This window comes from Oryzias latipes, chromosome 22 (assembly GCF_053564925.1).
Source record: "Oryzias latipes strain Hd-rR chromosome 22, Olatipes_Hd-rR_3.1".
NCBI classification, from domain to species: Eukaryota; Metazoa; Chordata; class Actinopteri; order Beloniformes; family Adrianichthyidae; genus Oryzias; species Oryzias latipes.
Window position 1 is genome coordinate 10702970 of NC_136258.1, and position 24686 is coordinate 10727655.

Sequence of the window (24686 nt, forward strand, 5' to 3'; positions counted from 1 at the left end):
AACAAAGGCGTTCATAGATCTTCCTTAAGTGGATGTATTAGAATGGAGCAGAGCGGTGAGACTTTTGCCCGCCCACTGCCGTTTTAACTAAGCTGGTACTGAATTACATAAGAAGAAGGTTTTAAGAGCCCTGTTTCCTGTAACACTTTTATCTAATCATTAGATAAAAGTTAGATTCATTGGACACATTAGACACATTATTTACTTTGACGTGTTCTTCCTACCATGACAAAGGTGGAAAGATTTCATGTAATCCATGGACACCAGTGAAGATCAAAAATCATTAGAGAAAAAAGTTCAGAGCACTGTCTAGTGGGTCCAGATCAGTGTTTTTCAACCAGTGTGCCGCGGCACACTAGTGTGCCGTGAGAGATGGTCAAGTGTGCCGTGGAAAATTGCCCTCATTAACTGATCTAAAAACATTTTCCATCTCCATGATTTCAGCTCTCTGTTCATCCAAACGGGCCCTGATAAAACACTGATCATAAAATACTTTTTCTTTGCGTTTATTTTATTTTATTAAAGACATTTTGATAAGGTACCGCGATTCAGCTGCACCTTTGGCTGCATTTTGGAAACGTCCCGTCCCTTTAACTGTCTCCGCCAATCATTCTTGAAGGCTTAATCACATGTCATTAGTCTGACCAATCAGAAGTGGTTAAAGTCTTCACTTCCTTGTCCCGATTTAGCTCGTAAAGTCGCTCAGTTCTAAAAAAAATAGCAGCTAAAGCTCGTCTTTAGCGGTGTAGCTTTCCACAGAATCCGGTATCAGACCGTGGAACAAGAGAACAAAACAATGAAGCTCCGAAAAGCAATCTCCAGCTGTTTTATGCACTACATCTCCCATGATGCATTGGGTTGTGAGAGTGACAGCGCATACGGAGATCTGTTGTTAAATGTCTTGAAACCAACGAACACACATCAAACTGTTTTTAAATCTTCTAACTTATCTTTTATTGCATCTTTTAGAAAAAAACAGCTGAAGTTTCCAGCTTTTTCTGCAACAATTATCTCAAAAATGCATGTGAGATTGCGGAGGGACTGTAGATCAATACAGACTATGAGTTTCTCCTTTTTTTTTAAATTTTTGGATGCTGGTGTGCCGCAGGATTTTTTTTAAGGTTAAAGTGTGCCGTGGCTCAGAAAAGGTTGAAAAACACTGGTCTAGATGACCCAACTCCCAACGTTAAAGTGCCTAGGATAGCACAAGGGTTACGTTAGACTACAATCCAGTCTCCTTTCATCCATTTTCTGACGTAGTTTGATTGAGCTGTGATAAAATGAGACCTAATTTTATTTTTACTGATTTTTTCAGTCTGTGTACTGAAATGACAACCATTCTTCATACCACACACATCAGAAATAATGAGAGGATGTCATCACACAGCTAGGCAGTTTATTATGAACAGTTGATGCCACAGCCAACTTACATATACTGTTTGTTTCACAGTTTTCTTCAAATCCATTTTCCCTTTAGAAAAACTTTAGCCTCTCTTCATTTTTCCTTTTTCGATATTCTTGGACGGTGCAGAAGGTTGCAGTAGGGAAAGTCTGAACAGTCTTTGGTCCTAAAAGGAAGAACAGGAAAATTATGTTTGGATGACCAGACTAAAAGAAAATAAAAAGCACACTAGTAACCTACCACTGTATGACAACGGACAGTAGAAAGTAGTACACATCTTCTACATTTTTATACTCAATTTGAATTGAATCCATGTAACTGAGTTAAAAATGAAATAAGGACAGGATTAAAAAAAGAGATGTAAAAAATCCTACATTTTCACCAACACTCATTTGATGTGCTATATTATTTGAGAAATACTAAACCAACCAAGTTACATTTAAAAGACCCAGTTAGACAGACTAACATCATGTATTAGTCTGTTAGACTGGTTTTATGTGTTCTTAGGCATTTTCTTTTTTACTTCTGACACTTGCCTGCAAGTCCTCATCCTCGATGATCCGTCTGCTTTTCCCTCCTCGTCAAAACCATTGACAGTCAGTCAAAACTCAAACATAATCCAATCAGCGATGTCCGTCTATGTCGTAATGTACCTACCTCTTCCGGTTTGTTCTTGTTTTTCCATTCTCCAATATTTCATTTTGCTTTCCCGAATTATTATTATTTTTTTAATATTTTTTTTTTCTTTGCTTTTTGAAATGTGATTTTTTTATGTTTTCTTTTCTTTTCTGAAAAGTTTTTTTATTTTTTGTTTCTGGAAATTTGTTCTGATTTCTAAAATGTAATGTTGTATTTTGTAGTATTTGTTTCGCTTTCTTAATTTCATTGTCATAATTCAAATGTTTTTGCATAGAGTGATTTGTTAATGATTTGCACTTCAGGGCCACCATATCACATATATGGATTTAGTTTACTCTGAAAGGCTTAAGAAAACTTGCACTGTGTCTGTTTAAATGGATATCTTGCTAAAAACAAGTACATTTTAAGAAAATGTATATAGAGAGTACATGTGCTACTGTTTATCTTCTAGTTGCACAAAGTCTTTTCTTTTTTTTGTATCCGAAACAGCTAGTATTTGTAGTTTGACCAATATTTTTTAAACTTTGCTTTCTAGGGAATTGTAAAACAAATGGTAACAAATCAGGTGTTGAATGTTAATTGTTTCAAGAACCTTTGCTGCTGAATCTCTTTTTAGGGTCATGGGACTGCTGGAGCCAACCACTGTTGGGCAAAGTCGGAGTGTACGCTGAACAAGTTGCTAGTTTGTTGCAACTTGTCCTAAACTGCATTGGAAGTTTTGAATCGCCAATTAATATATGAAGCATGATTTCGGACTGTGGGAAGAAGCCAGAGTGCAAAAACCATATGCACATGGAGAACATGCACACTCCACACAGAAAGGACCCAGCCAGAAATCAAACCAAGGCTTTCTCGCTGTGAGGCGAGAGTGCCTACAACTTCTTTTACTTTTATTCTAAGAAAAAAAAAAGTTTTCTTTTTATTTCTAACAATGATCCAGTCCTTTAGTCACTCCATGTTAAGTGATGTGTTTCAGTTCTTTAAGTATGCAAAAATAGAAATTCCATCTTAGTTGTAGTTATTTTGGTCCACTGAACACTTTGTAAAACTCTTGTCAATATTCTGTCTTCAAAGCAGGTATTGATTTTCTGGTAGCTTCTGTGAGATTTATTCTGAAGCTTATGCTGAGCAATACTTATTTGCTGCAAGCATAAGATCTTAGGAATAAGAATACATTTTTAATGTCCTTGCAAATGAGTGACACATCCTAACAGGAAAATCTCCTATATTCAACTGGTTCTTTGTTTGCAGGGCCTCAGGGCTTGTGTTCTGATGATTACCTTGCTGTTTCTCTTCATCCTGCGTCTTGCATGCACATCTCTCTCAGCTCCATTGGTGTCCCAGTTTTACTAAGCAGGTGGTTCTCTTGTAGTCTGACAACTTCCATCGGTATCAGGCTCATATTATTCTCCTCCCACTCATCGGATTGACTCACTTCATGAATACTAGTCATTCCTGGCAAAATGCAAACACTAAATCATGGCTGAATGCTTTGCCACTTATATCATAGTCTATGATTAAAATTAGTTACAAGAAGATGAACAATTATACAGAAACACTGGGTAGAAATGTTTATATTTGAATGAATACATTTCATTAAGCTTAGACCAACCCCAGCCAAGTACAGACTCTGCAGTAAGGAGCACAGGTTTTTATTTCTACATCTGAGCCCGGGGCAAGCCTGGAAACGTAACTGATATCTAAGAAAATGTTTTCCACAGTCTGACCTGAATCTCAAACAAGTCATCTAATTTTCTATACCTTTCCATCTCACGCTATTGCTCCCCTTTCCCCGTCTCTGATTATTGTTCCCAACTGAGCAAAATGGAAACTCGTCTGGCTTCAGTGAAGAGGATTTAAAGAAAGGCACAGAGGTGTGACCACTTCTCCAAATCAGGGAAGCTAGACTTGGATGATGTGGAAACAACGAGAACATGCCAAAAGTGCATTCTGGAATGCACAATTAGCATATGCAGTGGGGTGATTCTTTTTCTCATCTTTGTGTTTATTAGCGCATGTCCACCACCTACAGTTGCAAAAAGTCGTGAAGCAAAATGTTGCAGCGGAACAAATCTCGTAAATCTTGCTCAAGGCTTTTTCTTTCACATGCTCTATTTCCATAAATGAAAGACTATATAATTCCACAAATATTAATTTCTCCTCCATGGTGGGGAATGAAGCGGCTATTTGGAGTGAACGACAAATGCCGGCACCTTTCTGGGAGCTGAGCTCTTTTTTCCCCCCGTAAACTGTCTTTCAGCCTATCTTTTTCTCTTCAGGCAGCATGTGATTGGTTAATTCACATGTGTTTGCGCTGAGGACGCTGGGGAAGGGGGGGTGTAACAACATGCGGAGCAGCATCACATGAACTGAGTATGAAGGAGACAGGAAGACATTCACTGTCTCAATACTGTGGTTTGTTCTAAAGCCAGACTGCATTATCTAGTTATTAATTGGTTTTCTTTAATAATGGCTTTACCAATGCAGCTTTTACCATTTTATCTGTAACATGGATATGCTTTTATTTATTCTCTCCAGATAAAATGTAAAAAAAAGATATAAAAATCAAATATTTATAATTCAACTTTTTACTTTATATATTTTCAGCTTTGCCCTTTTAAACAAATTTAAAGTGAAACAACTTCTCGTTGCACCAGTTTATCCCTCATGCGTGATTTATCTGCCGCTGTGAGTTTAGCAAACTGTCCCTCTTCTGCTCAGTGCAAACCATTGACTGTAAATCATTTACAGTCAGCAGTGCAAACTCAACAATCGCTGAAGCACAATCGGTTGTAAATGGGAAAAATTGAATCTAAAAGCCATTACATATTTTTTTTTAAATCACATATAAGTCACTCCTTTACAGTCAATGGTGCAAACTCATATTTACTTTTGACAATAACAACAGGTTGAAAAAATACATATGAGCTGGCTCGTGTCGTTCACACCAAAGAGCGGCTGTTAGGACTATTTCATTTGTGATGGGGTAGCTCTATGCTATGCTGCTCACCTGCTGCTCCTTGGGGATATGAGTCTGAAACTCTTGAGATAAAAATAATCCTTGTTGCATCTCCTTCTCTCATTGGAACTGAATTTAAGCAATGTGGTTGCAGCAATGAGGGCATGTCTGGACTTTGACCGTTCCCAATTCTGCTTTGCTTGCATGCGCGTTACCAATACCAGTTACTCTTTTTTTTAAATTAATCTCCGTTTTTTTTCATTAGACTGAGAGAAAATGTTTTTGTTCCGGGACACAACATGTACCTTAGAAATAAAATAACAAGGGTTTCTATAGTCCAATAATTGCAATTTAATCTCTGAAATCTGAAATGTAATTCATTACTTCCCTCTGTTACTGAAAAAAGTAATTAAATTACAGTAATGTGTTACTTTGTAGTCCGTTACCTCCAACACTGCCATTACAATGAATTTTTATTTGAACTCTGCGAGGCATTGATAATTTCTAGACAAAACATTTTCAAAATAAAATTGTTTTGAATTTGAAAGGGATCATCTTGTCAATGAGGGAGCCGGTTTAGCTCGTGCTGGTTTGCGGCGCCTTCCGTCCGTGAAACCAGGGTCCGACTCCGGGCTGCTCCCTGTTCCCTTCTCTACCTCTGTGCCGGTCCAAAGCCCGGTTTGAGAAGGTTGCGTCAGGAAGGGCATCCGGCGTAAAACATTGCCAAGTTTACTATGCAACTTGTTCGCTGTGGCAACCCCTGTTGGGAGAAGCCGAAAGAGGAAGAAGATCATCTTGTCAATGAAAAGCAAAACACTCATGCAGAAGAGAGAATGGTCGTCTGTCTGGCACAGTTTAAAAAATTCTTCAGAACCTCTTCCAGATAATAAGCCTTCTCACTGCACAATTAGTCTCATGCAGAATGTATTATCACAACCATATCCTACAGTGAAAATATGAAAGCCACAACAACTTCAAGTTAGTTGAGGAAAAGCAAAACAACATTTTTGAAGCAAACAGCACTTTTAGCTGTTCAAAATGCTATTTCTAATTGTTAGAGATTACCTGTCCAGTGTATATGTGGCTATGGAATGAACCAATTTTTATTTCGGATGGTCAAAGGGCCCCTCTTGTGTATGAAGCCTAGCAATACATATCATCTCTCAATTTGTTCTGAAGAGTATCTAACAGTCAATGATGTTAGGAATGTAAGGAATCTTACCTGTGACAAACTGAAAACAAAAATCATCAAACCATCATATATTGTGGATGTAAAGCCTACTAACATTTCTGCCAAAATCTTTGCATGGATTCATGAAAAATTTGTTGGTTCCAAGTGATGTAACCCTTGTGCTATCCTAGGCACTTTAACATTGGGAATTGGGTCATCTAGACCCACTAGACAGTGCGCTGAACCTTTTTTCTTCAATGATTTGTGATCTTCACTGGTGTCCATGGATTACATGAAATCTTTCCACCTTTATCCACCTTTGTCATGGTAGGAAGAACACGTCAATGTAAGGGTGGGGTCATCTAAGATAGCACAAGGGTTAAAGCAAAATTCCAATTACCTTGTCTGTTTCTTGTCACTTCATATTTCCAAAAATTTATAAGATGTACCTACTATATTTTTCAGACTATATAAATCGCTTCAGAGTATAGATTGCAGCAGCCAAAAAATTCATAATAAAGAAGGAAAAAATCACATAAAAGTTGCACTGGAGCATAACTCGTACTTTTGAGAGAAAAGTGCAATGCTTTGGAACAACTCTGCCAAGCACCAAATGTGATTCATGGATTCAAATTTCTCTCCACTACCTCTTCTTCTTCTGCAGAAGCTCTACAGTATGAAATACTGATACACACACCTAAAGTTCTTTCTAGCGGTTATTCATGGGAAACAGACGGCAAGTGCAATTGGTTGTTAGTGGGAAAAATGAATCTAAAAGCCATTGCTTTTTTGTTTTTTTTAAATCACTTAAAAGGAACTCCTGAATATAAGTCGCACTCCTGGCCAAGCTATGCAAAAAAATCACATACTTTTACTCTGAAAAATACGGTAGTTGAAATCATCAGAATGTAGTTTATATTTGTGAACCACCTAGTTTCAGTTTTATCATTTACCCTCTTTAGCTCTCAGACTAGTATGGTGACCACTCAGGTGTAGCACTATTTATCCATCTCAATAAACAGACATGGATGTTTCTTGTTTTGCGATTCTATTACTGCAGCTTGAATCTTGCAAACCTCAACATTTCCCCACTCTTCATTTGTGTGTGTGTGTTTGTGTGTGCTATTATTATCTCCCACACAATAATAACAGTTCCTTGGCCCCGGACAGAAGCCAAGAGCTTAGAGTAAAGTTATCATTGCCAGTATAATAGACTCATTTTACACTGTGTGTTTTTGTCTGTGTGCGTTTTCCTTTTTTGCCTATAGCTTCACCTTATCAGTGATAAATTCGTGTCAGGAAACAAATGCTCCCCTCTTACACTTGTACACTTGTTGATCTACATCTGCACTGAACATATTGCAGTTAAAGACACCTTATTTGTCCTTAAAGTGACTGTGCTGCACAGACAGAATATGATACCACATATTTTTCTGCAAATGAACTGTACAACTGTGGGTGGTAACAGAGCTGCAGAAATGGATCCACACATATGAGACAATTATGGCCAAAAGCATCAAGGGACATTCTCTTTCTCAGTTTAATACTTTTTTATAATTTATTTGCACACCAAACTTGGTTTAAAAAAGCAAAATATGTGCATAGAATGACACAGATAGACTCTAATGGCTCTTATAAGAACAACCATATTCTCAGCACAATAAAGCTTTTAATTCTTTCAAAAATAATTGTGCCCCTTTCAATCTGTGGTGCCTTAAGTATTAATTAATTCAGGTTGTATACTTACTGATGTCAAAGCAATTTTAAGACATACACGACACTTTGTCAAAATATTTGGTTGGGGGTTACTGTGAAAACACAGCTAACGTGTAGGTGTCAGATTTTTTTTTTTTTTTTTTTTTTTTTACATGTTATGAACAAGTTAGCATAATCACGTTTGCTCTAGTGGTATCAGTCTGTGTTTTTACATGTTGCAAACAAGTTTGGGAGTTCCCGGCGTTGTAAATATGCTATTTTTCCTGTTTTGTCTCCCCTATAGTGTGGAAAATGTGGTATATTTTTAGTAAAATGTTAATGTAAAAAAATAACTTAAACACACAGTTCACATCTAACGGCAAACGGGTAAAATTCATAGTAAACATATTTCAAAAAAGCATTTGTTTACCAAATTGTTTATCAACCCTTCACCCATCCAAGCCAAAAATGTCTTCCTGTTTGTCCCATGCAAGGTCAGGGGGCTGCCGAAGCCTGTCCCAGCCACTCATGGGCGAAGGCAGGACATCCTGGATAGGTCGCCGTTCTGTCACAGGGACACAAATCACACACTCATATACAGTATACTCACATTGTCACGTAGGGACAATTTAGAATAACCAGTTAACCTGTGAAGCATGTTTTTGGCTGATGGGAGGAAGCTCAACGGTTTTCTGTTTCAGGTCCCCCAGCCGGGACTTGAACCGGGGGCCTTTTTTGCTGTGAGTCAAGACCACTATATAGAACTCATGCTCTTTAAACTTATTCAAAAGTGGTTCACATCATTCTATTGAATTACTTTAATCATTTTTGAGGCCATATACTGCTTTTTTAGGGCTGGATTATGTCACTTTCTACCGGCCTCTTTGTTTTTTTTCTTCTTTCCTGATGCTGATGTGGTTGTACATCACCTCAGTGACACAGGATCTGAGGTGATGTGCTACCACTTCAGCTTTTATATCTGTGCCCGGGATCTCCAACTGTTAGCATGTAACCCAAAAGCAAAAGACATTGCTTAAAAATGTGAAATTTCTGATTATTGCCCTTTACATTTACAATAAGTTAGAAGCAAACATTGTATGCTATAGGTCAAAAATACTAATTGAAAGCAAGGCTTTATCAGTTTGTATTAGTTGTCTAATGTGTACGATTCATATCATATCATACTCTGTGGTTGCTGACACGATGCATAGTTGATATTGGTTCATTTTGAATGATCTGATTTGATCCAATTCACTGACTTAAAATTCATCCATACATCTTCAGCCAAAAATTCAACCAATATGACACAGAGATAAATTCCTGGGACAGAACAGTGCAGGTTAAGTTTTCCAGATTCCTTGGATCTCTTGTAGGATCATGAAGTATAAAGTAAATATGTGTACAAACAAACAAACAAACAAAATTAATGAAAACAAAGGTTAATACAAAAATAATTTTAGCTTCATAAAGTTCAGTCCATAGTCTTTTTTCTGTCATGGTTCGAGTTTGTTGTGTCTTGTTTTTCGTTTTAGTTCTTGTTCTGTCTTGTTTGGTTCTGTTTCCTGTTTTATTTTGAAAGGTTTCCTGTCTTGTCATGTTTCTTGAGTTTTACTTCCTTTGGTCCCCATCTGCCCTGATCGTGTTCACCTGTGTCTTGTCTGCCCTGTCTGTATATAAGTCTTGTCTCTGCCTTCCTCCTGTGCTGATCCATTAGCCTTTGTCTCGGTGTTCACGGCTTCATGCCATGTTCCTTGTTTCATGCCACGCCACGCCACAGTGAGTTTTTGTTTTTGGTTTTGTCATCCTGCTCCGCAGCGCCTTTTGTTTGTTGGCCATTAAACCGAGATTCTTTGTGATTATTGCTGGACTTGGGCTTTATAAAGGGACGTGTGCAGTGGGTTTTGTCAACGGAGCACCTCATGAATGAGCTGTCGCTGCATTCATGAGGTGCGGCAGGGCGGTGAAAAGCGCTACGTGAAAATGTAACAGGGAACTGGCCAGGTTCTACCGAGGATGGATGCTGTTCGGCCTTGATTTCAGGTCTACTTAAGCTGACAACTTGGCAATATTGGACTGGGCGGAAGGAGGCATATACACCTACACCTCCAACTGTTAATTTGGTGGATTTATGCTATGAACTTTGATGGTGTCGCCTGTCATCATTTTGCACTTCCTCTGAGACAAAACTTTGGCCCTTAACATTAGCTCTAAACTGGAGTCTTGTGAGATTCTAGTTAACTTGTCATGGTATCCCAGGGAGTCCTCTCCTCCCCCCCCTCCATTCTCTCCTTTGAACCCAGCTGTCAGCTATTACTTCATCACCTGCTCCGGTATTTAAGGTGGCCGCCTTCCAGATTTCATCGCCAGTTCGTTGCCCTCAACGGTGCAGTACCTGGTCTATCGTTGTATTTTCTATGACAAAAGTATCACACTAATGTATCCAGTTATTCATCCAAGTTTTTGATCTGCCTACAGGATCCTTACACTACTGCTGACCTGGGTTCTTTGCTTTACCAAACCACGACTCCTGCCAAGCCTCAACTCCTGCCAAGCCACTACTCCAGCCCAGCCAAGATTCCAGCCTAAACCACTACACAGACAACCAAGCTACGACTTCCACATCCATCGCTCAAAAACAAAGACTTACCTGCTCATCCACGTCTTGACTTATCTCCAGTGAAGTCACCACGAACTCTTTGCAATTAAATCTCTTTTGACCAAGACCCGTGCTTCTCTTTCTGGGTTCCAGCGTTTGGGTCTGTTCATGTCCGAGCACATCATGACATAACCGGCTAAATATGGTCACATGTCTTAGTAAAATTGCAAACTGTTTCCATACATTGGACTGTAATGATGGCATAATCGTTTTTTTGCTGCATGTGTGTTGTCTGCTGTGGTGGCACTTGGTCATTTTTATGTTATAAAATAACATAATTCTGTAATAACGTAGTTCTTGATAATTCAATCAGTAAGATTGAACTCTACCAAGGTTTTGTGTTTTTTTTCTTTTCCAAATGCACTGTTTTTATTGGTAATCCTTTTCTAGTATTTTCGTTCTCATTGTCTTCCTAACCCTTAAGCTACCCAACCAAGACAAAATTAATTAAAAAAATTCAAATCAATGCTTGTATGTGCTTTCTAAATGTGCCTTGTTTGGCTGAGCAGCCAGTTAAAGAGAAATTATTCAAAAACTATTCCTAATCTAAAAAAAAAACACTATTTCCCGTTGGAATTTTTTTTTTTGTGTTACATCTGTTTTAATTCAGGTCTTTGTCTTATCCTCAATCAAATGAGCTAATCCTCATTATGACCACGTCTCAGATAAACTACAGAGCTATTACTTGACTCCCTAGTAATCTAATATGGGTTCTTATGTCAGCACATTGTGTGGCCACCATCCTAAGCATTGTAAAGGGAACTGTAGAGGTAAAGATTATCAGGCATCTTTTGAAGATTAGGTCACATCAGTGATCTTCCACATTTCTCCACAGCAGAATTCAGTGGAATCAAAGCAGGGCCTTTGCTCTGTGGAAAAAGTAAAACAACCTTTTCCAGGTAAATCAAAGTCTGCTGAATTGTCTTTGATTTTAGTTGCTGATAGCATGCTGCCTGGCAGAACCTGAGGGTAACCTCAGTCTGCTCTGGGATTTTCTCTATTTACTCTCCTTTTCAAACATCTCCGGGGATGCTTAATGCACCAGAACACGTAATTTCCTCTTAACAGAACAGTGTTGGAGCATTTCCCCAACATCAAGATTATCATACATGTCTAATATTAGGAGGTAGTTAGTATAACTGCAGAATTTACCCCAAAGCTTAATTGTATTTGCATTTTTAATGTTTAATGTATGTTTGTATAAGAAAAAAAAGAAAACAGACAGTATGAGTCACTGATTGTAAATGTCAGAATCCACAGCAGTTAGCTCATTGTCACATTTTATAAAGATTGTTTGTGAAGTTAAGACAGCTCAGCCGCAAGTCAAATAACTGGTGAGTGGAATGCTTGTTTGAAACCACATGAAAAGGAAATGGGAATTTCTGTTAAATGTCAAAAATGTCTCTAAGGTCTTTTCATTTTTAAACAAATCAGAAATACCTTCTGCTTCACTTATGCGAGGGAAGAAAATTTGTTGCAGCATTAATCAAGTCTTATGACATTCCTGAGGTTTAGCAAAACCCTATTTAAAACATTTCATAAATTAATGGCAAACCAACATGAAAGTAAAGTTTTTTGCAACTACTGTATTTTTGAACTGTATACCTTTTTTTTTAACTCTCTTAAATTCTGCAAACTGGGCAAGGAGTCCATTAGTGCTGTTCAAGTGATAAGTGCCTGCTCCTTCCCTGCGCCTTTTAAAAACCCTGGCTGTTAGAATTTAGAAAGAGTAGACAGAGTGTAGTTTGTGTGGGCATCCTACGGGCACCTAAGGATCACCTGCACATCCCATGCATTTGTTTGTGGTCATTGAGGAGCCAGTACTCACACCTTATTACTAGTGCTGGGTGAAGATACTGTATAACAGCATCCCCGTACGTCATAAGTGTGTCTCTACCGTGTCCCCTGGGTGCCGGTCTCCTGGGCCCGGCGGTGCTCTCTCCGCTCTGGGGGGGGGGTCCGTGTCCCTGGGGGTGGGTTCTGGTCCTTTCCCCTGGGCGCTGGGCCCCGCCAAACTTCCAACAGTGGCCGAGCCTGGTCGGGCCATGTTTACAACACCCCTTGTGGGCCCCCCTTTTTCCCCGGGGTGCTCCCCTCCGAGGTGGGGGTGGCTGGCCCCTGCCTTGCTCCTCCCTGGACCAACCGTGGGCCGGGTGGGTGGCTGCCTGGAGCGCGGAGCGGGTCTCCCTTGGGGGGTCCTGGCTCGTACCTGGCATTGGGGCGGGGGGGATGCCCGGAACTCCTGGGTGGTGATGGGGTGCTCGTCTGGGATTGTAGGGGCCCTTCTCAGGTGGGGCCCTGCGTTGGGCTCTTCCGGCGCGGCGGGGGGCTGCTCTCCTGGTTGGGCTGGGGCGCCGCTCTCTTTGCCCCGTGCTTCCCTGCTCTCTGGCTCTGGGGGACTCGCGGCGGTCCTGCTGGTCCTGGCCTGGGTGGCGGATTTGGTCGCCCGGGGGACGGTTGTCCCCTGCCTGCTGCCGTGTGGCGTTGGGGGGGTTCCGGCTGCCGTTGCTCCTGCGGTGGGGGTCTGGGTGTGGGGGTGGCTGGGCGCTCCTCCTCTTTCTTTTCACATTCCACCGTCCATTTTAGAAGAACATAAACACTCACCTGAGCACAGGTGTTAGCTCACCTTTGCACTAATAGTTTGCATGACTGAATGAATGAAAGATTTCACACTAGTTGGTTTAAAGGCATAAGTATGCCCCCCCCCCTCTCTAACATCCCTCTCTCTTCTTCCCTCCTTTCCTTTTCCATCCAGTCCAACACCAAAGATTTTCAAACATGATTGAAATTAATAAAGTTTGGCCTCAATTACAAAAGGGGTTTATTCAGACATACCTTTGGTTTGTCTGAAGATTAATAACCCCTCTTGTTAAAGTAAAATATGTCCAACACAAGAGGCCCTCAGCTCTCATCTGTCTGCCCAGCTGTTGGACAGGACAAGTAAAAAATAAATAAATAAATAAGTGTGTCTCCACAAATATTTCACAATACACACACTACACAATAGTACATTCCATTTTCATGATGTCCCTTAAAGTGGTCGTCCGTGCCTCAAGATAACTGCAAGACACCTGCGCTCCCTTTAAGATTCAGCTGCGTCTACGACCCGCCACAGGCCAACCCAAAAAGCTGTAGCATCTTTATGGGGGTTGACACATATGGGTGCATGGGACCAAGGCAGGGGGCTCTGGCATGCGAATGGATTCTTCAAAGGTGTGTCAATGAAAGAAAAAAAAAAGAAAAAACATGGTTTTGTGCGCCCAGCCCTTCTGAGAAAAGAAAATGAAAAAAAAAGATACACCATCTGGGTAAGTCTGAAAGTCTCATTCCTGTATGTGTGTGCAGGTGTAATCACACGCAGCAAATTCACGTCTGCCACCTCTCTTTTAAAGAGAATGTCTCTCGCTTTCCTCTCGTGACAAAATGAATCAGGTTGACCTGAGAACAATTAGCACAAATTTACTCCTGGACGGCCTGGCCACGGAGCGGCCGCCAACGTTTTTTCGTGTCTGGGTTCATCAGATCCTTCAGAGTCTCTCCCAGCGAACTTCACTCCTGCAGCAAGAGCTGCGCCTGGGTAACGGCCATTTTAAACGTTACTTCTGTCTGTCTAAGGCCCAGTTTGTGCATTAACCTGAGACAGGAAAAATATTTTTTTTATTATTGTCTCAATTAAATTGTAAATGGCGTATACTTATAAAGCCCTTTATACCTTCTTCAAAGGCCCAAAGCTCTTTACAGTCACAGACCCATTCACACACTGGCGCCAACCTTTCACCAGCGGCAAAGTGGGGTTCAGTGTCTTGCCCTAGGACACTTTGACACACGGGAATGTTGTATCGGGTGGTGACTAGTTTGTCTGCATTAATACCAGGCATATTTATTTATCCAAGAGCATTGTGTGAAAAGCTTCTTGTTTTTTTTATTATAAATTTTTGGTTTAAAGAAGGCAGTGATTAATTTTCCATTCAGACAAAATTGTAGAAAAATACGGTGTTTTATACAGGTACATGTTGTTCTTCACCACAGCTAATCAGCCAAGGTGGTTTCTGGCAGAGATTATTTACACTGTATGCCCTTCCTTTTTTTTCCAGGCTAGGGACCTGCAAACTTGGGCCCGCTTGTTACTACAGAGTTACCTTGGGCTCACACTGGGTCCAGCTCCGGAGCGGTCATAGCTACAGGAGATAACTCACATTGGCTACAGATGGCTGCAGTCCTGCTACAGCCCAGGCTCTGTCCTTTTTGGAGTTATCCTTATATAGGATGTGCAGTATCAAAAAGGATCAGGTGGTTCAGGACATCTGTAATCAGCCTCTCGTCGTCCATGGTGTTAAATAACGCTCCACCACAGAATTTGTGACACCGTGTCAGTGGAATTGACGTTATATTTACGCCACGGTGAAAACGTAGCGAGTATAGCAGAAAATAGGTTTTATTTTGAAAAAAGTACACTTTACACTCGGTTGCATGATTTCCAGTTGGTCTTTTCATTTGCCCCAACTTCACGAAAAAGGCTCTGGTTTGCTCTGGTGTTCGGCCAAAATTTAAAGCCAACCAAACAGATTCAGTGCGCCGGAAAGTCCAGACTGGACTGGATGCCGTGTGAATGCCTCTCACACATTTCCGGTTATGTATAGACTCTGGCGGCTGCACCGCAGCTGGACTGGATGCAGTGTGAGCCCAGAACTAGGCAGTGGCATAAAGGATCTTGCCAAGCACCCTCACCGGATGAAACTCATTGTGGCCCCTGGTTTCCATGTGCCAGTCCAACACCCAACCAACTGAGCCAACCAGGCGCTATATGAAGGCATATGTGTGTTTTTGCCCTCTTGGTTGTTTCAATGATAAAGTTATTTTATCTGCTTATCTTACAGGACCTTGTTTTCATCTGCTGTTGCATTCTGTTGTGGTTGCTGTAGTCCAAAACCTGCGCTGACCTTTGTAGAGGGATAATCCACTAAATCACTTTGCCTGTCCACAAAGAGCCTTTTATTCACTGAACACTGTCTCCTGATATTTAAGAGCTGAGCTTTGTCTTCAGCTCAGCTATGATCCTCCCACTCACTTTTTACTCTGCCCCCAGCTTTATCTTCTCTCAGTTTTTCTCCCATCAGTTGTCTAAGCCATCACAGCATCTCTTACTTTGTGTCTGTCCCCTTTTTGTCAACTTGTTTGTTTCTTTCACCGAGTTTAAATTTCTCATCAACGCATCCTGGTATTTTTTCCCCCACTAAATGTGTACATTTCCATTTTCTTCATGTGCAAGTCTTAAACATTGTTAGGCATGGCCATAGCATTGCTGTTTCTGTCACTTCGAATGATAAATCCTCCATTTGAGGGGGTAAGCTCGTAAAGCTAAACATTGAACGGGTCATAGATTTTAATATTAGCAGTATCACAGCCAGGCAGAGAGAAAAGAAAAAGTATGAGGGAGGAAAAGCATGTGCTTGGTCTTTCACAAGCCACAGACACAAGAAAAGGGACTAAAAATGATTAACAATCCACATACTCATCAGTAAATGAACACAGTTTGCCATTAGGTGAAAGTTAGGTGAAAGTTAAAACGTGATGTCTTTTTAATGTAAAGTAAAATATATATTTTTAAGCATTTATACATAATAGACTTTTTTTTCTTTTTCAATCCACAAGATTTAGATAGTCTTTTTGGAATATGCATACTGTATGCATCTAATATCTTTAAAATTTCCAATGAAACTTTGATGGTTTTCATTTGTCTCAATGACACAAATAATTGCATACATTATAAACAATCATCTGACTGACTTTTACTCTTCTGTTGAACATTAGTGATTAGATACTTATCTTTGGCATTAGTAACCTGGTGGGGGTTTGACTGCATTTTTCTTGTCTTGGTCTTGTTTTAACAGACATCTGGAAATAAGGCTGTCAGGCCATGTGTATCTATATCTATACCGGTATAGTTACTGTGTTAACGCAGATGGACCAAAAAATTGATATGATGTGAAGAGAATAACCCCCTAATTTACAGCAAAGCATCATCACGTTAGTTATATTTTTCAAAGTCTCCATGTCTACATCCTGATTTCATCTAATTTGATTTTTGGTATAAATTGATTCATCAATTAAGTTGATTAATGCTACAGTCACAAATACAATCGCATGATGGGGAGACATCGGCAGAATCTTCAAGATTAGCTTCGACCGCCCAATTTGAAAAAAGAACAATTGGTGTGGTTATGACTGTAGAGGACGCCATTACGAAATCAGGCTACAGCTGGTCGGCCACAGGGCAGTGGCAGCCGGACAGGGCAACAACTCTGACTAGATGATGTGTAACTGTCTTCGGACGGCGGCCGTCCATCTTATGTGCCACCGACCACCAGCCGCCCGGTAGCCTGGGGCAATGTTCCCTGCGCTATTGCGAAATCGCGCTCTGCTCGCACATTCTCAGTCCACTAGAAAATGACACTACTTTCATACATGATTTTAAATTTTTTTTCAAAAACAAGGTTACAATCTCAAATTGCTCAAACAAGTCCATTCTTCTTATTCAGATGCAAATATCACATGAGCTGTGCACATCCAATTTATGTGAAGACCTCAGTAAAAAAAGGAGAAAAGGAGAGCCCTGGAGCCACAGTACCCATGAGTGTGGGTGTGTTGCTCACAGTGGTCCTCCGTGTGCTCAGGTTGCTTGTGTGTATGCAAAGTCACGTGAAACATCAGAGGGAACATAAGCCCATAGGTCCACGGCATCTCCACATTATTATCTGGTTATTGCCTGGCCCCCGGCCCATATCAACAGCTCTCGTTGAGTGGCTGGGCTGCTTTTGTACGGTTTCTGACAATTAGACAGTGGCAGCAGGACGGCAGAAGATCTTAAACAAACATTCCGGTGGAGGTTGGCTGCTGCTCAAAAGATGTCTATTGGGATTGATTTGTGGACAGAAAAGGGACTGATTCCTCCATTCATGGCTGTTGGTTCATGCTACTTTTGCATTGAAAAAATAAACCAGAGCACATAAAGCAAGGAAGAAAACTAAAAGGAACAAATGTTTACATGAATGAACATTTAACCAAGAAAAACGCTGACATCGCACGGAAAACACGGTTTCTCAGAAAAGAAAAAAAGAATACAATGGACATGGACAACAAACCACAAAGTTTTCATTAAACTAAACGGCCCACCTCAACAGGCAAAAGTCAACGCAATCAGAGAAATGGAAGAACTGGATCAATTTGGATGGAAAACGGCAAAAGTACAGTCCTCTAACAAGAATAAAAAAATAATACACAACTATGGACTTAGACATTAACCCAGATACCAATTTCTTTGACTTTGTGAATAACCACTGCAGTTAGTACACAGAAGAATACAATAGAAACACAAATCCTAATCACGAACTCTCAATCATACAATTCAACAGCAGAAGCTTATACACGAACCACCAAACCATAGAAGAAAACTAGCAACAATTTAACAAACCCTTCAAAATAATTGCCATATCAGAAACCTGGCTAAAGGCAGAAAAGGGCTTACACTTCCAGCTTGAGAACGATGAGTTTCACCACGTGAACAGGAAAAATAAGCAAGGCGGGGGAATGGTTCTTTATATACACAACAGTCTTAAACACAAAGTTGTGGAGACGATGTCGGGCTGTATTGATGATGTCATGGAATATATATCTGTAGTCGTTAGTATGGAGAAACAGAGTAACATCATAGTCAGTTGTGTGTATCAAGCCCTTGCATCAGACATGGAAACTTTCAGAAGTGCTATTGAAAACGTGTTTGCTAATATCTCCAAAAAGGTCACATTTCTTTGTGGCGATTTTAACGTAGATTTATTGAACCCAAACCATCACACCAAGACAGAAGATTTCACGCATACAATGTACAGTTTAAGCTTATATCCACTAATCAGCAAAACCCAGCAGAATAACAACAAACAGCGCAACCTTGATAGATAATATTTTTTTACAAACTGCCTAGAAAACAGAATAAAAAGCAGACTGGTAATGACAGACATCAGTGACCACCTACCAGTACTTGCTAACTATGAATGCGTTTGCAGTGAAATAAAAGGGAAAAAGCAAATAGTTTACAGAAAAATACTAACAGAGGAATCAATAAATGCATTTAAATCAGAACTACAAGCACAAACCTGGAAAACTCTGTATGAAAGCAATGATGTCAATGCAGCTTATGAAATATTTACATTTTTATACGACAAAAACTGCCCAATTACAAAATCCTGTAATAGAAAACAACATAATAAAATCCCATGGATGACAACCGGACTGAGAAACTCATGCAAAAAAAAGAACAGCTTATACATACAATTCTTAAAAATCAGAACTGTTGAAGCGGAGCAACGGTACAACAAAATATAAAAACAAACTAACCAGTATCATGAGAACATGCAAAAAAGACTATTACACAGAAATATTAGAAAAAAAACAATTCAAACACTTAAGAAATTTGGAAAGTACTGAACAGTGTCATCAGGAAACCCATAGAGAAAACAAATTACCCAGACTCTCTAGTTGGTAAAAATGAGATGTGCAACAATATTCAGGATATGACTAAGGAGGTTAATGAATATTTTGTAAAAATAGGGACAAAGTTAGCCGACGACATAAACTTTTCAAAAATATCAGAAAAAGAAACACTCGATCACTGCATAGAAAGAAATCCTAACTCGATCTATTTGAGACGCGTGGAAGCAAAAGAAGTTCTAAAAAGGGTCAACGAATTCGAAAACTATACATCTACAGACTGTAGCAGAATTAATATGATGGTTATAAAAAAGGTAATTGATTCCATTGTTGACCCGCTAACCTACATTTGCAATTTATCCTTTTAAAACAGGAACATTTTCACAAAAGGTCCCATACTGTTGGTATCAAATACACTCAAATACTTTTTATATGCAGACAACACAAGTATAGGTCGGGCTGTTTACAGCGCCAGCCGCTGCTGTTAAAGAAGACTAGAAGACTCAAATAAATTGATAATCTGTCATACATTTAATCTACCATATCTCTAAATCGGTGGGCCTCACTATTATTTAATGGAGAACCATATTGACAGACCAAAAAGAAAGGGCAAGCCAGAAAACATTCCCAGCTTAAAAGAATTTTGTGTAATGTAAACACTGCTTTAAAAAAGACAGCCAAAAAGTGTGTGTCTGCATTTACCTTAGTGCAGGGAAGCACATAAGCTAGTATGCAGTTCCTTGACTTTCTTCATGTCTTATTTGTAGTTTGTTGTAGCAATGGGAGTAAGACATTTTGCGTGAGGATTGGTCAGTCTGTTCCTCTGTTTTCTCTTGATTGTGTTCATTGTAGAAAAGGTAGATTCACATCTGTATGTGCTGACAAAAAAGGACATCACTTTCTGCACTAGGGGCTTCAAAGTGGGTAAGTCTGCTTCAGAAACCAAATTCCAGAAGTGAATAACACCTGTTTAAGTTGCAGAATGTCATTACTTTGGATCTCAGTGACTTCACTTTCAATTCTGGTACAATTGAGAGAACAGAGCAGTGTGATTGTTGGTGCAAGCAGGGAGACACTCAGATGGTAGGAATTTTCAATGAATTTAAAAAAGTCCTTGTGTTAATTAAAATCACTGAGCCTGCTGCACTCAAATTCAAATAAATATCCATAGATCACTTATTTTGGTTTGAAATGCTCTGAAAGTTCACATCATATCATTGGAAGCTTGCATCTCCCTTGGAGCTTTAGGTTCAAACATTTAAGTGACCGGTTATGTCTGTGAGAATGGCCAGTTGTATGATTCAGGCTGGGTCTTTCAGCTTTCTATCCATCAATTTATCACTTTATTTGCACTTTTCACCATCAGGCTGTAGGACACATTTTGTTTGACATGAAATACATATAAACATGAGTTAAAACAATAAGTCATAAAACAAAATAGATTAAACCAGAGATGGGCAACTCCAGGCCTCGAGGGCTGCTGTGTCTGCATGATTTCCAGACATCCAAGCCCTACTACTATGACTGATTACCTGGTTCAGGTGTGTCCAGCCAATTAAAGCATTCATACTAGCGGAGCAGAGACAAGTTGCACGTCATTTACTCTAAGATTGCATCTGTTTAACAGGCAGAATACAATGCATATTATTTTTCCCCTTAATAAATATGAATACCAGCAAACAGGTTTGTAGTTGTTGTTTTGCATTGATATTTTGGACGTCTGAAAGACAGGTGCAAACTGAGACAACAGACACTGAGATAACCGTTACAAAGAAAGAACAAAAATCCAACATTTCCTCTAATTGAAATTCTTTGGAATGCCAGAAGCAAAGATTATTAAGCAGAAGATTATCGTATATCCAGCGTTGTGCTTTTGGATGAGTTAAGGGCTGTAATGGCACCAGCCATGTCAATTAAAGCTGACATTAGTTATGTCTTTTAATTTTCTCCTTTTCTCCACCCTTATAATGGATATTTCTGTTTTTTCTCTTCATCTTTTCCATATTCTTAATGTGCTGTACTCTGTAGCAGTTGACACTGAGAGCTCCCACCACTGCCCTAACCCCATCTTTGATCTCACTTGTGATGGCGTTGCTGTCCAGCGCAGATTCAGACTGACCTGTTACCAAGTGGGTGCTTAGCTTTACCGGCCCGTCTTAAAGTTTCTGTTACAGGAAGCAGCCAATACAGTACGTTGCGCCTAATAGATGTCAAACTGTCTTCAAGCAGATAATTTAAGTTGTTCCTGCACCGATTCATAGCTTCACTCATTATGTTATCTCAACTGCATTATTCTTCCAGGTAGAGTCTATAGAGCATGCTAAATCTTCCTTTAAATTCTACATTTTGCACTAGTTTTCCCTAGCAGAGACTTACTTAATAAAGAAGAAGGAGCCAAGAACAGAACCCAGTTGAACACCAAAATAAATTTGAGATAAATTAAAACAATCTTGCTTGATAATAAGGATTCAAGCCATGCAAGTGCTATGGAAGACATACCCAGCTAACAAAGCGCAAAACAGTGGATATGATGCTTTACAATATGCAAAAAGGACTAAGACTATACTGTAAATCATTCAATAGCACAGCTGGCAAAAGTTTAAGTCTCTTAGTACCATATTTTTTGGAGCTTAAGTCGCAGTTTTTTGCATAGTTGGATCAGGCGGCGACTTGTTCTTATTTTGTGTCATGGGTACAGAACAATATAGACCCAGACGCTGAAACCCGAAAGGAGACACAGGTGAGAGCTGGCGTGATTAGAAAAATGGATTTAATGTTCAGATCCAGAATTAGGGGAGTATGAGGGACAGCAGACTCCGAGGGGTCCCACGACAAGGGTGAACGGTTCCTGTAGGCTTGTGGCGCCACTGGTGGCTTCGTTCGTGGATTCCGACGAACAGCAGGTTTGGCTGAGGCTCGTGGTGGAGAGGGGGATCTGCAGAGGCTTGTGGTTTGACCGGGTGAAGCAGACAGAGCAGGGTTCCAGAATAGATGCAGGCTCAGGCGACCAGTCGTGGCTGTGGATTCCTTGAGACAGGTAAGAACAAGATTTTAGGTGCGGGCTTGGGACAATAAGCAAAAACGTGACGACCAAACTATGCACCATCAGGGGCAACGAACTGGTGATGAATACTGGTCCTGGAGCTCCTTAAGAAGGCAGGCGGGTGATAAGGTAAATGGTCGCAGCTGTGTCACATCAGGAGCCAAGCAGAGAGGGGAGGGGGAGGAGACTGACAGAGGCACCATGACCTTTTGTTTCTGCCTCGAAATGACTTACTAATTTTCACAGAGATGTAAAACATTTTAAAAAGGAAATTTTAACATTACAGATAACAAAAAAACAACAAAGCACCAATCAAAAAAGAAACACTCTAAATGTAAAACATTTATGTAACGTTTCATATTTATTTTGTTTGATTTATTTTCTATGCTTAAAGAAAGAAAATGTCACTAGCCACTTTGGCAGGTGAGGCATTGTTCATCTTATCTTTTTTTCTTTTCTTTTTTTTCTTTTAACTTGTCCTGTCCAACAGCTGGACAAACAGATGAGAGCTGAAGGCCTCTTGTGTTGGACATATTTTACTTTAACAACAGTGGTTATGAGTCTTCTGACAAACCAGAGGTATGTCTGAATAAACCCCTTTTGTATTCGAGGCCAAATTTTATTCATTTTAATCAAAATCTTTTGTGTTGGACCGGACGGAAAAGGAAAGGAGGAAAGAAGAGAGAGGGATATTACAGAGGGGGGTATAGGAGGGTTGTTCATCATATCTGACAGGGGGGTCAAACTCACGACCATGACTTTTAAGTCTCTGCCTCCTTTCGCATTTGCTACCATAAACATCCATCCCAGATTTTAATCAAACATTTAATGCTGCTTTAGTGCGCAGATTCAATAGACACATACGCCGCAGCACCAGGAGCGTGCAGGAGCTGCATGAAATTTCAGCACTTATACCCCTTGATTTAAAAACTCACTATTGCTGCATTCTGGCCCACTGGTAATTTCTAGCATTTGCTCAAACTGACTTCAATACAAACACACACTCACTTGTTACTCCATGTCATTGTAACTCTGATCTGTAAGAACACACAATAATACAAAACTTTGCACATGTATCATGTTTTTTCTATGCATATTTTTTTAAAAGCCTTTAAAGTAATGATTTTGTTGTTCATTTAAAGTTTTAACTTGTACTCTTCTGTTGAACATTAGTGATTTGAACAAAGTTTAGTTCAATAAATTGTTCAAGGTATAAATAAATGACTAGGACGAGAAATAAACATTGGGGCTTTGATGAAAAGTCAATGCTTTAAAGCAGTGTTTTCAACCTTTCAACCTGGGTATGTACACTCTTTCCTTGACAAAAATCCCACTGCACACCAACAACCAAAAATGTAAAAAAAAGAGTCTGTAGTCTGTAATGATTCGGTGGTATAACCTCCACCATCTCACATGCATTTTTTTTAATAATTGAGGAACAAAAGATTTGAAGTTGCAATGTATATGTTGGCCATTAATGTTGTTTCTTTTACTTTGTTGTTGCACTTTTTTTAAACTTAACTTCAGGTTTTTTTAAGTGTGAATAAAGTTTGAAAATGAATTTGTCCTTCAATCCAGACCTTATTAGAAAACAGCTGTTCCTTTTATAAAAGTGAATTGGACCAAACACTGGAATCTCTGACTGTTAAATAAACTGTTGTCCTGCTTTTATCAAGAATATCTACAAACTGTCAGAACAGACGTTTGCGTTTGTTGTGCTTCATGACAGTTAACAGCGGCACAGTAAGAGACGCCGTCACATTAATAAAGCCTTACATATTTACTCCAACTGCTTGGTGAAATTCAAATATACCAAAACCTTATCATTATTATTTTTTGCTTGAGTAAGTCGCTGAAACTTTGCTTACCTACTGCATCCATCACTGAAATCTAGCTCATGAATCATCCGCCCAGCACTTGTCATAGACATCTCTATTTTTTACTACAGGCAAAAACAAGAAAACAAACTCACCACAACACAAACACTCCCCAGTAATTCAGATGGAAATTAATCCTTTATCCTGAAATCAGTACTCTCATGAACTCGGAAAAACAAGCACAAACTACAACTAAAGTGACTCGCACTCACACATGGGGGTCGTTGACTCAGACAGCATTATCCATCGTTCAGCAGAACGCAGTCACAGCAGTGCTAACTTTCAACCTAGAGGAACTTTTCATTAGCATGCTTTTGTTGAGCAGTAATTCTGTGTGGTGAAGACAGCTGCATGTGCACGGCGGGCTCCACCAAACCTGGGAGTGGGGGAGATGGAGGAGCATACATCAGCTAAGAGGAGCTGGGCTCTTAAGCAAGTGAAAGTATATATTTAAATGGAATTTAACAAAAATTACTCAAGTGTCTTTTTCTGCAATCTGACAGCACAGAAGAAATATTACTTACATTAAAGTATGCAGTAGTTTCTGCACTAACAAGAAACACACTTAAAAGCTATTTAAAAAAACAACAACGGTGCGATTTATAATCCAGATTGCCTTATTTATGGATTGATGCTGTGTAAAATATGTAACATGTTACAAACGAATGCACTTGATAAAGTCTGACGGACAAGGATATCTCTGACTTTTTTGTCTTCTAGTGTTAATGCGCCTTATGTCATGGTGCCTCTGTCAGACTCC

At 39.7% G+C, this 24686-nt stretch overlaps 2 long non-coding RNA genes across 2 annotated transcripts; one reads left to right on the forward strand and one right to left on the reverse strand.

Moving 5' to 3' along the window:
• Window positions 1–847: 847 nt before the first annotated feature.
• LOC110017532 (uncharacterized) lies at window positions 848–24613 on the reverse strand. The gene is made up of 5 exons (XR_002292959.2): window positions 24022–24613; window positions 8320–8431; window positions 5052–5760; window positions 3322–3496; window positions 848–1568 (listed from the first exon to the last, which is right to left on the reverse strand). It is a non-coding gene; the product is annotated as an uncharacterized LOC110017532 (long non-coding RNA).
• On the forward strand, window positions 9553–10589 carry LOC144989008 (uncharacterized). Its single transcript, XR_013653136.1, has 2 exons — window positions 9553–9642; window positions 10342–10589. It is a non-coding gene; the product is annotated as an uncharacterized LOC144989008 (long non-coding RNA).
• Window positions 24614–24686: the final 73 nt, after the last annotated feature.